Consider the following 18060-nt stretch of genomic DNA (forward strand, 5'->3'; position numbering starts at 1 on the left):
GTTTCCAAAGGACCCACACGTGGCGAAGGGAAGATCTGCGCTTTCTTTGCCTCAGCCGCTGCCATTCAGATGTACACTGCGCCTGAACCTAGAGCTTCCAAAGAGCTGTCATGACTCAATGGAAAACCCATCGACGACTTTTTGTGCGAGTGTTACAGAACAAGAACCACTCCGCCGCGGAACGAACCCCCTTCGCAAGGGGGTGGCTTCTCCATCCATCTCAAGCAGAGCTTGAGTGCCCCCTTCCCTGCCGGAGTGCCAGGGCTTCTTCAGCTGCGACCCCTGCGTCGGAGAGGGTCCGGCTGGATGACCTTTGGGGGACCCAGTCGACGATCCAGCCACCAGCGCGCATTCGGCAACAGCATGTGCGTCGCCAGCTTTTGCTGGCTGGAAGATCTTCTCCCTCTCCCCAAGCCCCCACCCTCACCCCCACCCACCCCAGCACCCCCCGCCTCCCGGCCGTAGCTGGCAACGAGCTCGCGCAATTAGCCCAATCAGCTTGGAGATCCTAGATGTCAGTAGTGAGTAGGAAGCGAGCGCGCGAGGACGCAGCGCCAGCGCCAGAGCCTCAGTGGCGAAGAGGCGGCAGCGGCCGCGGCAGAAGCAGCGAGACCCGCCGCAGCGCCCGGCGCCTCCTCGCCAACAGACAGCGGCTGCAGCGCCTCCCGCAGCTCCGGCAAACTTTCCGCCCAGCTGGCCGGCGGAGAGGCGCGCAAGCCAAGCACCCACCAGCAGCAGAAACCCCTTGGACCTTTCCTGCAGCCTCTGCCGCCGCTCGCTCGCTCGCCCGCCTGGACCGGCACCTCCCCCCCCCCCCGTTGCCTCTTCCTGACCCCCCAGCACCACCCAAAAAACACCCCCCAGGGCGGTTGCAGAAAAGCCATGAGCCCGGAGGGGGGCGGCGGCGAAGCAGCAGCAGCAGCAGCCAGCCCGAGACTCCGCCGGGAGCTCCCTTTGCAAGGGAAGTCGCAGCCGCAGCCTCCGCGCGCCCTTTGATGCGCTTTGCCAACGGGGCGAGTGGCCGGTTCGTTGCTAAGCAGGGATTTTTCCCTTGAAAGAGAAATCTCTTTATTTTTGTCAGCGTGGGGTGTTTTTTTCTTTCTTGTGCAAAGGAAAACCTGCAAGCCCGCCGGGTCTCGTGCATGCAGGGTGGAGCTCTGAGCGCCGGGCTGCAGCCGAGGATCCGCCGCCTCCCGGGCGAGGAGGGAAGCAGGCGAGCCGAGCGGAGCGGGAGCTTTCCGGAGGAGGCAGCGGCTGCGGTGGCGGCGGTGGCAGAGGCAGTCGCCGCAGTGGGCGCTCCTCTCTCGGGCGGGCACGGAGGAGGAGGCGGAGGCGGAGAAGCCGAGCCAGGCGCTGCGGAGATGCCAGAGTGAGACGGGCACCCGGGGGCGCCGCGGGATCCAGCCCCGTGGCCGGCTGGGAGCGAGCCGCCGGGTCGGGCGGGGAGGGGGGCACGGAAGAAGGAAAAGAAGAAGAAGCTGGTCCCTCCACCTTTTTTTTTTTTTTTGCTTTTAAAATACACACATATATTTGGAGGAGGGTGTTTGTTGCAAGCCCAGTAGCCGATTCCTCTCCACCTGCTGGCTGATTCCTGGAGGAGGTGTTGCAAATACCTTGGACAGGGAGCGGGAGAGGAAAAGCGCCCGCTGGACCAGTGCAGAGGTAAAGGCATACAGTATTAATTTTTTTTAATCTGCTTTTTTTTTAAGGCTCCTTTTCTGGGAAAATAAATGCATGGATGCAATGCATGCAAGGGATGGAGAGAAAGGAAGGCACACACACACACACTCACAATGTATGTGATATATATTTATTACACACACACACACACCGAGACACCATCTGCAGTGTCAATGCGGCGCCTGTGCTGAGCAAACGTGTGTGGGGAGGAGAGAAGCAAGGAGGACGGCGGGGAGGTGGGGGGGGGGATATCATCACCAGCCTTTCCAGGTAACGGAACTCCCCATCTCCCATCCCGCCCCCCCCCCGCCCCCGAAATCGCCCCCTTCCTTCGCGCCAGGGCGTTTGGGTCGGCCAGAGCCCATGCACCTGCCCTGATAGGGCGGTGATGGGGTGGAAGAACGATCCTGTCTGTGGAATGGGGCGATGGGGAGGGGGGGGGGAGAAAAGAAGGCGAAGTCTTTTTCGCCTTCCTTACACACCCTGCCCTCGCCTCCTGCGCCTGGATGGGGGTGGCAGAGGTGCTGAGCCGAACTTAAAAGGAAAGGAAGGAGGGGAGAGTCGACTGTGTGGAACAGCCCTCCTGGACTGCTCTCCAAAGGAAGACTGGGGTTAAAAACGTGCGAAAAACCAGCGTGGGTTATCCACGGAGCTCAGCGAGTTTGGCTTCAGAATGAATGAACTATACGAGGGTTGCCTTTATATTGGAGGGAGATGGAGAGAGAGAGAGAGAGAGGAAAATGCTCTTGGGTATCAGCAGCGCTCGCGCGTTAAGACGTGTCACACTGAGGTTGGCGTCTGGCTTGCGAGGACTTTGTGCCAGTCTGTGTGTAAGACAACTATTGAACAAGCCCCCTTCCGCCGCCACCAACCACCCAAGCCCACCCCCGATCTTCTAAGCAGACAAGTTTCGCTGAGGATGGCAGGCAGGTGTTCAAGGAAAGCAGAACCGAGGCTGTGGGCACCTTGCGAAAAATGTGCGTGCGTTTGCTCCAAATTGCTAGGTTTTTCCGCCCCTCCTTCTCCCACCTTTCAGTGGACACCGTCCATAGCTTTCTCCTTATGGGCCTTGGATCATTTAGAGGTGCGAAGAGCTCTCTCCAGCCTCCCCAAACCCCTTCCCAACTTCCGACACCCATCCCTCCTCAGCTGCCTTGGCAGAAGCCGGTGCCAGGCGGCTTGGTGCCTTTTCGCTGGCATCGCTCAGGCCCCCTAAGAGACGAGCGGACTTTGCAAATGTTACATCTTCTTTCTCTTTCCGCCCTATGCTATCTTGTCTATTTCAGGGAATGAACTTTTCTAGGGGAGAGAAAGGAAAGGCGCTTGTCTCTCCACCAATCTCCCATACTCACCTTTTGGCAGCAGGTGTATGGGTTTGGTTTGCCTAGAGATATTGTTTTCCTGGGTTTCTGACCCCCCTCAAAAGCTGGTATCAGTGCAGGGAGCGTGGACGAAGCTCCACGTGTGCCAGCGGTTCGATCCTGGGGTTTCTTTTGCACCATCCCTGGCTCAACCCGGCAAATGTCGTGCCCCGGGAATAAGCAGAACTGCCTTCGGACAGGTGCGGACACCGCTGACCCCGGAATAGCCACAGGAAGGCTCCCAGGCTGGTGTTCTCAGACAGCGCCGACCCTTTCTATCTCTTGTTCTGGAATTAAAGCGTAGGGTGGGTGCCACAGTTTAAAATCTGAAAGTTTGACAGGCTCTGGGTTTAGGTGGCCGTGGCTGCACACACTCATGTGTTGCCCGTGCTAAGTGACTCTCAGCAGAGCTCAGGCGTTTGAGGTTTGTAGGCTTTCGTCGGCCAAGCTCCCGGCATTAGAAACGGGTCAGCCTCTGAGGTCCTGCGGGGTTCTTTTTCGGTTCGGGCTGCAACATCACACATGGGAGACCATCAGCTTTTAGGCGGTGGGGTTTGGAAGAGGGAAAGGGGCTGTTGGCCAATGCCCATTTATCAATCTCCTCCTCAAATCATTCATGCCCTACCTATGGTGCTCTCTCAGTCATTGTCCTAGCAACCCTATGATGCAGGACGCTGATGTGCCCATTTTACAGATGGAGAGGTGAGATGCAGAGAAAGCAGCAGGAGGAGGTGGAAATATGGGTAGCCCGTTTTTTGAGGGGTTTTTTTTTTTTGTTTAAAAAGCAATCCATGTTGGGAGTAGCTGGGGACCAGAATGTCACAGTGCAATGCAGGCTGCATGTTGGAATTGTCAAGGATGATCTGCGTAATAGAAGTTTGATTTCCTGCTCTTCCTTTAACTCTCTTCCTGCGAAGTCCAAAGTGATCCGGCATTCCATTGTATTACAGTTGATTCTGTGCTTGTTCATAAGGTGTGAGCAGTGCATACGGCCTTTTTTCCAGGGAAACATAATTAATAATAATAATAATAATAATAATAATAATAATAATATGACAAAGCCAGGTCCCTGCCCCAAGGAGGCTGCAGTATAAATTTTTGAAAGTGAGGGAGACTGCAAAGGGAAAGTTGGAAAGGGAGACGAAGTTAACCAGATCTGGGGACACCTATTTCAGCTTTGTTTCAGTTGCAGAGGAGGATTAAAGGGTTAAGCCACAGATTTCGTTGGGGGCTGACTTTTGAGGAGGGGTTTGGAGGCAGAAAGAGAGGCTGATGTTTCTTTGGTGTCTTGCGAATCTCTCCAGGGGGGTTTCTTTACAGAATAATAATAATAAAAAACGTTGTGTTGAATGATTTGCTGAAGGCCTCTCAGTGAGCTTATGGCTTAGTACATGAAGACAAGTTGAGCTATAATGCTGTATCGCGCCGGACCATTTTCTGCCTCTCTATCCATCTCCACATCCTGTATCTCCATCTTTCATCTGACTAATAATTCATCATCAGGAAGAGAAGACAGTGTGTTTACAGCTTGCATGTTTCTCTATTGTCATATTTTCTCAATATATCCTGAAAATCAAGGACTTCATTTGAGAGAGGGCTCATTCAATGCCAAAGCACAGTTTAGGAACAGGTGATTTATAGCTAGCTGAAAGCAGGTGCCACCGAGCATATGATGAGTGCTTTTCTCCTTGCCAGCGAATGGCCATAATCAACCCGGGCACATGTTGGAATGGCAGGGTTGGGGGCAAGGGTGCCAGCTTGAATAAAATATTGGGAGGGGCAGGGAAGCCCCACCCCACATAACTGATCACATGACGGGGCTCATCCATACCATTTGAATAGCAACGTCCATCAACTTTTTCTTTTTTGGGGGGTGACCCCCTCAAATATTTTATTGGTGGGGGCAAAGGAACCTCAACCCCTAGGAGTTGGTTCCTATGGTTGGGGGAGAGTTTCAGGGTCAAAGCATGGTTGCCTGGCTACTCTATAGGAATTATTACCATTGGGAAAACATGAAAATGATACATGGTGCCATATACTACGAGAACGACCCAGCTTGCATTTCAAATTCTCGTTGCTTTAAATGGATTTTTAAAAAAATGTATTTAACTTTCTCATTGAAGTCAATGAGACTTAACTTTGATTGCAATGTGCTCTAGTTAATTACATGGTATAAACATTTATGTACTTTTTTCCAGTGTGCATTTATGTTCTCACTCTAAAGGCAAAATGATAAGCTCCACCCCCGCCCTGAAAAACCCCCTCACAGACATAATTTATTCTGGAGATACTTTGGTGTGTTATGGTCATAGCTAAGCAAAGCCTGTTTGCATTGATCAGTGGTCCCTGTTCCACTGACATTAATCATCTAGCAACCCTGAATGCTGTGTAATGTGTCTTCCAAACTTCTCTGGATTTGGTCAGGCCCAGGTAGCCCTCGGCTGGGTTTCCAAGCACAGATTCCCCAAGATGGCACCTGGGCTTGGGTTGAGAACCCAAGAGGTCTAACTCTCTCCATCAAGTGCTGAGAAGCAGCAGAACTTGGTAGACTTCCTATGCTTGTTCTATTCTTGGAGGTGCCGAACCTCTATCAGTCTGCAGCTGGCAAGCTTAGCATTCTGCGTAGAGTTAAGCTCTTTGAATCCCATACAAAACAATGGGATTTTGGTCATATGCAATTTCCATGGCTTGAAGGTAAAGGAGGCCATTCAGAGTTTGGAGGTGACAAAGGCCTGCCACCCCCTTGGCTGTGATCCTGTGCACAGCTGGACTCCTTCAACCCTGTAGAAAGCAATGGGATTTTAAGCAGTTTGACCATGTGCACGATTACAGCCCTCGAAAAGATATTTAGACTCTTATTAACTGCATGTGAATGGGACGCGGGTGGCGCTGTGGGTTAAACCACAGAGCCTAGGACTTGCTGATCAGAAGGTCGGCGGTTCGAATCCCCGCGACGGGGTGAGCTCCCGTTGCTCGGTCCCTGCTCCTGCTAACCTAGCAGTTCGAAGGCACAGCAAAGTGCAAGTAGATAAATAGGTACCACTCTGGCGGGAAGGTAAACAGCGTTTCTGTGCACTGCTCTGGTTCGCCAGAAGCAGCTTGGTCATGCTGGCCACGTGACCCGGAAGCTGTCTGTGGGCAAACGCCGGCTCCCTTGGCCAATAATTCGAGATGAGCGTCGCAACCCCAGAGTCGGTCACGACTGGACCTAAAGGTCAGGGGTCCCTTTACCTAACTGCATGTGAATGAAAAAGGCTATTTTCATTTTGCCCCAGGTGATAGACAACGAGGCCTAGTGTGGCGTTCTTCATCCGTGGGTCCCCGGATGCTGTTGTACTACAACATCCATCACCCCCAGCCAGCTTAGCTAGCAGCCAGGGATGATGGGAGTTGTAGTACAACAACCTCTGGGGATCCAACTGGGCTCATGGTTGCTATCTTGGACTTAGATGAGGAAGATCTGGTTTCATATCCCTGCAGAGACATAAATCAATGCCTCTCAACCTAACCTTCAGACTTGGCTCTGTCACACCGGAGAGTGACCAAGCAACAGAACCCAGAACGAGGAGAGACAAGCTTGTTCCTCAATGGCTTAGGTCACCAGAGGTCAAGGAGCAGGTTCAGCCTCTGTCCCCAACAGAGTCCATTGTATGCAATGTTTCAGGGTTTCCACCCCCTGTATAAGCACATTACATCTGCAAGGAAATTTGAAGTGCCACACTTATAGGACTCTACAGGGCAAAGCCAGCTGTCAGTTTCTGACACTGGCATTCCTTGCATTACCGGCAGGAATCTGATGGGGTGGGTGTGAGCTTGCACAACCACTTTATGTGCAGTGAGCAGTGGGGATCCTGTATCCCACTTTTGTTGCCTTGGCAGTCTTCAGGCCTTCCCTTTATACCACCCGAGCCCCAGCTGCCAGACTGTGTTTGTTGTACTAGAGGTGTGCCTAGTGGCGGACCTACATTTTTTGGAAACCTTGAAGCTTGATGTGTCATGGGGGTCCCTTTGCAACCAGCAATGATGTTTGGGTCACCCCTCTCAGCTTCCAAAGTGCTAAGGTGGTTACCCATCCAAATCTGAGCCCTGTATTTTGTGTTTTGCTAGCTTGGAAGACTTCTAGGGCTGATGGTATCTGTTTGCCACCCTTTGTATGGAAAAAGCGAGTCAAAGTCTTGGCACTTTGGCATGCTTTTTCTTTTGCACATTTTTGGTGTGCTCCCCATGACCCCGTGGACTGGAAGTTAAGGCCCAAATATTTGAAAGCTTTGACCTGTTCAATTGGCTGATTGTCCATAAGCCAACTGTTGGGCCTGGAGAAAACCATAACTTAGGTTTCCTGATAATTTACGACCAGGTGTTCTCTCTGGCAACACACTGAGAATTCTCTTATCAATCTTTTTAGGCCAATTTTTGTTTATGATAAGAGGACCGCATCATCTTCTTCAATGGGGTTGTTCCACGACAGATCGCCACACACTTAGAACGACTGTGCTACTGACTGCCAAACTTCGGGATTGTTGAAATATATACAACAAAACAATTAATTAATATGAGTCGTGCCCCTCAAATTGGATCTACTAGACCCCAACATTTTAAATGTGCTTCTGGGGCCAATCCAGGATTAGGGGCCCTGCATGAGTTTCATAGAAGATACGCCCTGGGTGCATCTTTTTATCCATCCATCCATCCATCCATCCATTTATCCCAGTTCCCAGGATGCAACTATGCAAGGAGCAAGCTTGATTCAGGGCTGGGCTCCCCAAGAGCAAGGGGCAACTTTGCACCCACTCCACTAATGTGCCCACCAAATTGCTCCCTAAAGGTAAAGGGACCCCTGACCATTAGGTCCAGTCGTGGCCGACTCTGGGGTTGGGGCACTCATCTCTCTTTATTGGCCGAGGGAGCCGGCATGCAGCTTCCGGGTCATGTGGCCAGCATGACTAAGCCGCTTCTGGCGAACCAGAGCAGCGCACGAAAACGCTGTTTACCTTCCCGCCGGAGCGGTACCTATTTATCTACTTGCACTTTGACGTGCTTTCGAACTGCTAGGTGGGCAGGAGCAGGGACCGGGCAATGGGAGCTCACCCCGTCATTGCGGGGATTCGAACCGCTGACCTTCTGATTGGCAAGTCCTAGACTCTGTGGTTTAATCCACAGCGCTACCCGCGTCCCATCTTCTGATATATACCCAGCATAAACTAGGGGCTCGAACCCATGATCGAGGCATTGTGAGTCTCAGGCTCTACCGACTGGAATGCCTGCCACTATCCTGCATTGTAAGGGCTCTTGGCTGGGTGCACTGCATCTCTGGGGGCCCATTGTTCAGATGTCCTTTGCAAGCACATCACACACCCGGGTACAATCTTGCAGAAACGTCATTGGTGAGTGATGCATTAGGGGCAGGAAGCAGGCTTGCTCACCCTCCCCAAGAGAGTCTTAAATGCAGCACCTTGGTTTTTCCTTGATACTTCCAAATGCCAGTCATTTGCTTATATGAGGAAAGTAGGGAGCAATTTGGGATGCGGATGGCGCTGTTGGTTAAACCACAGAGCCTAGGACTTGCCGATCAGAAGGTTGGTGGTTCGAATCCCCACGACAGGGTGTGCTCCCGTTGCTCGGTCCCTGCTCCTGCCAACCTAGCACTTTGAAAGCACGTCAAAGTGCAAGTAGATAAATAGGTACCACTCCAGCAGGAAGGTAAACAGCGTTTCCGTGCGCTTTACCTTTACCTATATATCAGAAGAGTACCCCTCTTCCCCTCCGCCTCCCACTTCAAGCTTATCCCTTTTCTCTGCCTTCCAGCAGTGTTGGAATCCCGGGTTGTGTTGATGTGTGTCTAGAGCTACAACTAAAACCTGGCTGTTAACGTCCCCCGCCCCCCTTCTTTCCCCTCTAGGCGTATGCCCCTAAATTATGTAGACACGGGAAAGTGATCTAAACGCGGAGAGGCACATGCTTTTGATGGAAATGTAATGCTCCAGCAACAGCAGATGAGTTCCTTCCAGATAAACAAATGGAAAGCTTGCTAAAGCCTTGTAGCAGGGTTAGCTGCTATTTAGCTACATCTGAAGGCAATGTGTGTTCGTGGTGTGGGAGCATGTGGAGTGCATCATGGAACCGTTGCATAGGGACACAGGAAGCTGGCTTATACCGAGTCAGACTATTGGCCCATCTTGCTCAAGACTGTCCACCCTGACTGGCAGCAGCTATCCCAGGTGTCAGGCAGGAGCCGCTGCCAGCCCAACCTGGAGATACGAGGGATTGAACATGCAACTTTCTGCATGCAAGCTGGATGCTCTAGCACTGAGCTATGGCCTTTCCCTTCTTCCTGTGGGAATGTTCAGGGATGCAGGAGAGGATATATTGTCTGATTATATCCTTTTCCAACTTGTTTTAACAAGTTCACAATTTAGCAGAGTAACATTCACCTTCTTAAACTCACAGCGGATGCATTTGCTCAGGCTCGCTAAAGCCTCTATAATAACTGTTCTGGTATTTCCCCCTTAAAGGTAAAGGTTAAGGGCCCCCCCTGACCATTAGGTCCAGTCGTGGCTGACTCTGGGGTTGCGGCGCTCATCTTGCTTTATTGGCTGAGGGAGCCGGCGTACAGCTTCTGGGTCGTGTGGCCAGCATGACTAAGCTGCTTCTGGCTAACCAGAGCAGCACACGGAAACATCGTTTACCTTCCCACTGGACCGGTACCTATTTATCTACTTGCACTGTGACATGCTTTCGAACTGGCAGGAGCAGGCACCGAGCAACAGGAGCTCACTCACGGGGATTCGAACCACCAACCTTCTGATCGGCAAGTCCTAGGCTCCGTGGTTTAACCCACAGCGCCACCCGTGTCCCTTATTTTTCCCCTTATTCCCTCATAAAAGATAAGACATGACACAGTCTTCTATAAAAGTATAAAAAGAGTTTACTCACATATCATTCTGTTCACAATCAGATCCCAGAAGGCAGACTTAGCTTAGAAAAGTAACATGCACCTGGAAACTATCTCATAAGGAGACAGTCCCTTTGTCCTCTCTTGGCTGGAAGAAAAGAGAGCATCTTTGGCTAAGCAGATGTTGCTTCTTCGATGCATGTAGTCAAAAAAGAGAGAGGTGGCTGCCCTGCCCTGTGCTTTTGTTGTTACCTGCACAGGTGAGGCCACACCCACCTCTAGTCACATGCAGAGGAAGTGTTTCCCAGCCCAGAAGGAAACAGGAAGTTTACCTGCTGGCTGGACAAACATTCCTCCCCATGTGTAAACATGTTCACTCTAGGAATGTTGTACTTGACTGCTCCTGTGTTTCACATCCCACAATTCCAGCCAACCCCCTGGCACAGATTTGCTGGCAAAGATCTTCCAAAAAACAGGGGGGAGTGGTTGGAGGGAAAGGGTTGTAGCAGAGGGGAGAAGGGGTTCAGTTCCACCACTTAAAAATGCATCCTTCCCCTAGCATTTTGCATTTAAAAAAATCACAGTAACTTAGTTGTGATTCGTGCATTGCCGGGAGGTGGGCTAGATGACTGTTCTGGTCCCTTTAACTCTACAATTCCACAATTCTGTGATTCTCAGATCTTCAGTCCTCGCTTCACTTCCATATATCTCTAGTTGTATATACTGGTGTACTCCAAAAAGGACATCTATTCTTCCCCCTCTTCTATAAGCTTTAAAAAAATTAATTTAAAAGATGTGTTGCATGCCCTACTTTAGAACAGACTGAATAGTTTTGATCTATACATTGTGTTTATATTCTGCCATTCCTTCAAGGAACTCAAGGGGGCGCACTCTGTTCACCTCCCCATTTTATCCTCAGAACAACCCTGTGAGGTGGGTTAGGGCCAAGACACTCTGCTGGGACCAGGCCACCCGGGGAGCTTCATGACTGAGCAGCAGTTTGCAGCTTCACCACTTTGGTGTGTGTGTGTGTGTGTGAACCAGAGCTCTGCGTGTCTGTGTCAATTTGGAACGTGTGCAGAGGAGGGCAACCAAGATGACCCAGGGTCTGGAAAGCCAGCCTGATGAGGAACGGTTGAAGGAGCTGGGTAGGCTTAGCCTGGAAAAGAGGAGACTGAAAGGAGATAGAATCATAGAATCATAGAGTTGGAAGAGACCACAAGGGCCATCGAGTCCAACCCCCTGCCAAGCAGGAAACACCATCAGAGCACTCCTGACATATGGTTGTAAAGACCTCCAAAGAAGGAGACTCCACCACACTCCTTGGCAGCAAATTCCACTGTCGAACAGCTCTTAATGTCAGGAAGTTCTTCCTAATGTTTAGGTGGAATCTTCTTTCTTGTAGTTTGGAGCCATTGCTCCGTGTCCGCTTCTCTGGAGCAGCAGAAAACAACCTTTCTCCCTCCTCTATGTGACATCCTTTTATATATTTGAACGTGGCTATCATATCACCCCTTAACCTCCTCTTCTCCAGGCTAAACATGCCCAGCTCCCTTAGCCGTTCCTCAGATCTGAGAGCCATCTTCCGATATCTAAAGGGCTGTCACATGAAAAATGGAGCAAGCTTGTTTTCTGCTGCTCTGGAGGGTAGGACCCCAACCAATGGCTTCAAGTTACAAGCAAAGGAGATTCTAATGGAAGAACTTTCTGACAGTAAGAGCTGTTTGACAGCGGAATGATCTCCCTCGGGAGTTTGCGGACTCTCGTTCCTTGGAATTTTGTAAGCAGAGGTTGGATGGCCATCTGTCATGGATGCTTTAGCTGATAATTCCTGCATTGTAGGGGGTTGGACTAGATGACCCTCGGGTCCCTTCCAGCTCTATGAGTCTTTGATTTTGTGATTCTGTGGTCACATCTCAGCCCGCATTAGGCAAAATCTTCCGCTGCCTCCACTCACTCGCATATGCGGTCTGTGGCGTGTGCCTACCGTAACGTCTCAGTGGCAGGAGAAACACGCTGCATTTTTGTCCCTCACCTCTCCTGCTAAGTCGAGGATCTTGAGGAAGAGAATGACATATTTTACAGGTAGCTGAGCAGGGGAGAAACCCCAGCCGTTGAAATCCTTTGAAATCTGTGTGGCAAGGGAACAGCTGTCACTGTTCTCTTTGCCTGTCATGCTAAAGGAAGAGAGGGGAATATTGTTTGCAGGAGAATCAACTGTCTCCAAAGGAAGGATTTATTTCACTTGGGCCCTGGCTTTCGGCAAATATTTTTTGAAAGCATAAAAGCAAGCTTCCGGGGCTTCCTTTATCTGCTGTCCTTATTTCACGTGAAAGGCAATCAGAGCTGTAATCGAAAGACCAGTGGAGAAATGGACTGGCTTGCCTGTTCTCCTGGTATAATTACAGTGTGTGCGCCTCTTCGTATGAGATTAGTTCCTTCTCCTTCCTCAAACGCCTCCCCCCGCCATGAGCCACAGACTTAAGGTTTCAGGGATCAGAGCATTACTTGGGTAATTTTAATTGTCTAGAGGGTTTTTCATCTATTCCCCACCCCCCAATCTAAAAAGCTCTTGTAAGAAGCACGGTTAATAAGGAGCTGAGCTTCAAACGGCGCAACAGATGTGCTATGTGCGAATTGGTTTTTTTATTTTTGTTTTATAAGCGCAGATTAAATGCATAAATATATAATTCCATGATTTAACTCCCCCACCCAGCTTGGGAGACGGGTGCCTTTTAAAATAAGGGGAAAGGAATCTGATTAAAGGAAGACTACCTTTCTTCCTTGGCTTTCACAGTCACCTGAAATTTGGATGAAATTTTGGCCGAATCTATTGTGTGTTTGTGTGTCGGGACCCAGCATTCTTAGGGTGGGTGCACTGGAAGAATTTTCGTTTCAGGACAGTATCTGCTTTTGCAGGCATGTAAATAGCCACAAGCCTGATCGCCTTTGGTGAGTTGGTATCACCCTGAAGGCGACCAGGCTATGAAGCTTTGCAATTCTTATCCCTAATGCATTAGGCCAGTGTTTTTCAACCTTTTTTGGGCAAAGGCACACTTGTTTCATGAAAAAAATCACGAGGCACACCACCATTAGAAAATGTTAAAAAATTTAACTCTGTGCCTATATTGATTATATATAAAGTAATTCTCTTGAATAGGAATCAAATAAACACAAAGAAAGTATTTTATAATTACTTTATTATGAAATAGTAAGTAAACAGAAATATGAAAAATTATAAAATAATTTATTTTTAAATCTTTCAAATTTTTCAATTTTTCCCACGGCACACCAGGCAACATCTCGCGGCACACTAGTGTGCCGCGGAACAGTGGTTGAAAAACACTGCATTAGGCAACAAATGACTAACATGTATATAAGCAGTCTGTAGCTGGGTTCGTACATTGCATTAGTAAGCCATAGTTTGAAACAAATCATGGTTTGATGTGAAAACGCAGCATGATGCTTCACTCTGCTCAAGAGTTCCTGTGGCATCCCTCCCCTGTTCTTCCTCCTGCAATGTTGTGGGCAAAGCTAGGGTAGGAGCTGGCTTGTCGTGTCATCCAAACCGGAATCTGTGGCTTGTTTCTCTCCAGAGAAATCAACCCCAAGTGCTAACTGAGTTTATTCTTGGCTTATCACTCATGGTTTCTTAAACTGCAAACTTGACTATATTGGCATGAAAAGCCAGACTCTGGCTTGCTTCATCTACAGCATGTAGGAATGGGAGAGGAGTGCTATAGAAACTTTAGGGCTGTGCAAGCCAACGTGCTGCTTGTTCATATTAAACTATGGTTTACTGTGACATAGGAACTGGGCAAATGAAATTGCTTGTGCCGCAGTTACTTGTCTAGATTTACTTGCAGCCCAGGCATCATAGGTGTGCATTTATCTATAGCTGAAGCTATACTTTGGCTCAGGCTTCCTCAACCTCGGCCCTCCAGATGTTTTGAGACTACAATTCCCATCGTCCCTGACCACTGGTCCTGCTAGCTAGGGATCATGGGAGTTGTAGGCCAAAAAAGTTGTGGGTGGTTCCCTTGCTGCGAGAAGCCAAGTTACAGGGAACCAGGCAGAGGGCCTTCTCGGTGGTGGCACTCGTCCTGTGGAACACTCTCCCACCAGATGTCAAAGAGAAGAACAACTAACAAACTTTTAGAAGACATCTAAAACAGGCAGCCCTGTTTAGGGAAGCTTTTAATGTTTGACGGACTATTGTATTTTAATATATTGTTGGAAGCTGCCCAGAGTGGCTGGGAAAACCCAGCCAAATTGGTGGGGTATAAATAATAAATTATTATTATTATGGACCACTGGGCCTGACTTGGTGGGTATAAGGCAGCAGCGTCCTATGCAGGGCTGGATTTAGGTTTGATGAGGCCCTAAGCTACTGAAGGTAATGGGACCCTTTATATGTCGAGCTGTCCTTTGCCAACAACAAATTGTCGCTGGTTTTTGTGTTGAATATATGCTATATGGTAATTTATGGACCTATTCGGTATCTAAAGCCATTTGCACATAACAAAATATGTCTTCTATCAAAGTAATAATTGAAAAGTCCATGCAGAATGTAGGCACCCTATATATAGAAGCGAGCAAACCAGTGATATTTTAGGGAGCAGGCTAGCAGGCGGGGCCCATGACTTATATCATAGGAGCCTACACAACACAAAACACTGTTGCTGTATGTAGCTTTTATTTTATTTGTTTTTTATCTTATATTTTGGAAATGTACATCCAGTTCCCCCCCCCCTTTCAATTTTTTGGGGGCCCCAAAGAGAGTGGCTACTAAGCTGTAGCTTATTTAGCTTATATGTAAATCCAGCACTGGTCCTATGTCAGCATGTAGGTTTCCCTGATCAGAAAGAGAAGGGCACAGAAGACAGAGAGATAAGGACATTGACTCAGAAGAAAGCCCCACCTCTTCCAACAAGATCGACACCCTAGGAAGCGCAACACCGGACGATAGCTTCCAAGCGCTTTTTCAAGTGATGCTTTTTTGGCTCGAAATGAGTCACTGGCAGAGGTTATTATTATTATTATGGGGTGGGAAGCAGAAGAGAGTCCATTCAAAATCAAAGCCACATTGTGGCTGATGTAGTTTTTATCGTGTGGTTTCCAGGTGGAGAAAATTCAGAGGAAACTGATTCAAGTGCTGCCTGTGAAAATGGTCAGTCTGGGTGCTGAGCAGCTATGATCAAGGCAGATCTCAAGCAGGAATGGGGGAACATGCTTTATCCCAGGTCAGACTGTTGGTCCATCTAGCCTAGTATTTGTGGGAATGTTGGGGATATGTTAGGGATGCGGGTGGCGCAGTGGTCTAAACCACTGAGACTCTTGGGCTTGCCGATCAGAAGGTTGGAAGTTTGAATCCCCGCGACAGGGTGAGCTCTCATTGCTCTGTCCCAGCTCCTGCCAACCTAGCAGTCTGAAAGCACGCCAGTGCAAGTAGATAAATAGGAACTGCTGCGGCAGGAAGGTAAATGGTGTTTCCGTGCGCTGCTCTGGTTCGCCAGAAGTGGCTTAGTCATGCTGGCCACATGACCCTGAACCTATACACCGGCTCCCTCGGCCAATAAAGCGAGACGAGCATTGCAACTCCAGAGTCAGCCACAACTGGACCTAACAGTCAGGGCTCTCTTTACCTATTCACAGTTCTGTTGATAAACATAACTACCTTTGAAAATCCAGCATTGATCAGCAAGTAGATGTGCCTGGAATCTCTCATTTCTGGCTTCTTTGGTTACTATTTTAAGATAATAAGCCTAGGAGAACCACCTCTGAATCTTGACTGTGTAGTAGACAAGTGCTAATTAATGTGTTGCCTCATTAATTTTTGTGTGTATGTTGACAGAGTTGGTCAGATGCTGAGTGAGGGTCACAGGAACTGTCTCTCACTCTCGCCTGGTGCTTCATTAATTGCTGGTGATAACTAGCTGCAATTTCCTCATGTCTCACACATCATTCCTTGCAGTGGTACCCAGCTGACCCTGAGGGATATATGATCAGACACACAGAAGCTTTATATCCTTCACCTTCCCTATCTGGATTTCATCCCAATGAGCTCTATCCTATCGTCTTGTGAGATGAGGTAGATGATAAGATGCATGCTGTTGCATGGGGCCTTTTTGATGGTGGCACCAAACTCGTGGGATGCTTCCTTTGTGTGAGCCACTGAGCTCCTCCTCTTTCAGTTTTCAGGCATCTGTTGGGGTGAGAGGGGCAAAAGCCCTTTTCATTTCAAGAAGTGTCATGAGAACATAATAATAGCCTGCTGGATCAGGCCGATGGCCTATCTGGTCCAGCATCCTGTTCTCACAGTGAACAACCAGGCACCTCGAGCAGGATTCAAGCATAACAGCCCTATCCTGTTAAGAGTTAAGAGTTTGGGTGTAATCTTCGACACCTCCATTTCCATGGAGGCGCAGATTGCAGCTATAACAAAGGTGGCATTTTTTCATCTTCACCAAGCCAAACAGTTGGCTCCTTACCTCTCTTGCCCTGACCTAGCCACTGTGATCCACGTGACGGTCACCTCCAGACTGGATTATTGTAACTCACTCTACGTGGGGCTGCCCTTGAGACTGACCCAGAATCTCCAGCGGGTGCAGAATGCCACGGCAAGACTCCTTACGGGGTCTTCGCTGCGAGACGAGATCACATTCACCCAGTGCTATGCCAGCTGCACTGGCTCCTGGTGGAGTACAGGATCAGGTTTAAGGTGCTGGTTTAAATCTTTAAAGCCCTATATGGCTTAGGACCCTCGTACCTACGGGACCGCCTCTCCTGGTATGTCCCACAGAGGAATTTAGGGTCTTCAAACAAAAACATCTTGAAGGTCCCAGGCCACAGAGAGGTTAGGCTTGCCTCAACTAGACCCAGGGCTTTTTCGTCTGTGGTCCTGATCTGGTAGAATGCTCTGTCACAAGAGACTAGGGCCCTGCAGGACTTGACATCTTTCCACAGGGCCTGCAAGACAGAGCTGTTCCACCAGGCCTTTGGCCAAGGCACAGCCTGACTCCCTCCTATGGCAATCTTCATAGAACTCTGGCCCAATGGTTGCCATTAATTTGATTTGAATTAATTTTATAATGAAATGATTTTAGAATGTTGTACTATTTTATTGTTGTTAGCAGCTCTGAGCCTGGCTTCGGATGGGGAGGGCGGGATATAAATAAAATTTATTTATTTATTTATTTATTTATTTATTTATTATTATTATTATTATTATTATTATTATCCCTTCCTGTGGTTCCCAGCAACTGGTATTTAGAAGCATTGCTTCACGCAAGAGTATAGCCATTGTGGGATACACAGTTGTACCTGGGAATTCATACAGAATCCATTCCGGGGATTCCGTTCGACTTCCAAAACGTTTGGAAACCAAAGCACGGCTTCTGATTGGCTGCAGGAAGCTCCAGCAGCCAATCGAAAGCAGCAGAAGCAGAAGGGGCTGAAGCTCACAGAGTTTTCCTGTAAACTTGCTAGAGAGAACTCTACGAGAGGCACTCCCATTGCTTAGTCTGAGCTCCAAGCTCAGACTACATTTTAAAGCTAGACTTAAGTACGTCTTTGTTATGGAATTACCATTTTAAGGCTGCCTGAGCAAAGTTGCTGTTATCCGCTACTCTTCAACAAGGGTTCTCAGTGGGTAAATGTTATTTTTATCTTTTACGAGACTGCTTGTGTGATTATTGTTTAAGGGGGGAAGAAAGGGGGAAATACCAAGGAAATCCAGGCTGCCTTAAAGCATTCCTGGAGTAGTTGTTGTTTGTTGTTGCTTAGTTGTTTAGTCGTGTCCGACTTTTCATTGTGAACCAGCATAAATGTTTCTTCCCCCTTCTAAGCATAGGGGCTGCAGTCCCCCATTAATTTCATTTCATTGTTTATTTTGTTGTTTAGTCATTTTGTCGTGTCCGACTCTTCGTGCCCCCATGGACCAGAGCACGCCAGGCACTCCTGTCTTCCACTGCCTTCCCCAGTTTGGTCAAACACATGTTCGAAGCTTTGAGAAAACATTACATAACAAAAAAAAGAAACAAACAAAATGCCAACAAATTAAATATACATTAACTAAACAACACAACAATAGTTGACTTCCCTTCAACTCGGTTTTGGACTATATTA

The 18060-nt window shown here is 48.8% G+C and overlaps 1 protein-coding gene across 1 annotated transcript in view; it reads left to right on the top strand.

Annotated features, from left to right (window-relative positions):
* The first annotated feature begins 1500 nt into the window (after positions 1–1500).
* Positions 1501–18060, top strand: part of PLXNA4 (plexin A4) — a 612201-nt gene continuing 595641 nt past the window's right edge. Inside the window, exon 1 of the mRNA XM_083699819.1 lies at positions 1501–1662. The gene's annotated coding sequence lies outside the window, so the exon portion shown is untranslated. The remainder of the gene's footprint in view (positions 1663–18060) is intronic.

This window comes from Podarcis gaigeae, assembly GCF_964106915.1.
Source record: "Podarcis gaigeae genome assembly, chromosome: 10".
In the NCBI taxonomy this organism is placed as follows: Eukaryota; Metazoa; Chordata; class Lepidosauria; order Squamata; family Lacertidae; genus Podarcis; species Podarcis gaigeae.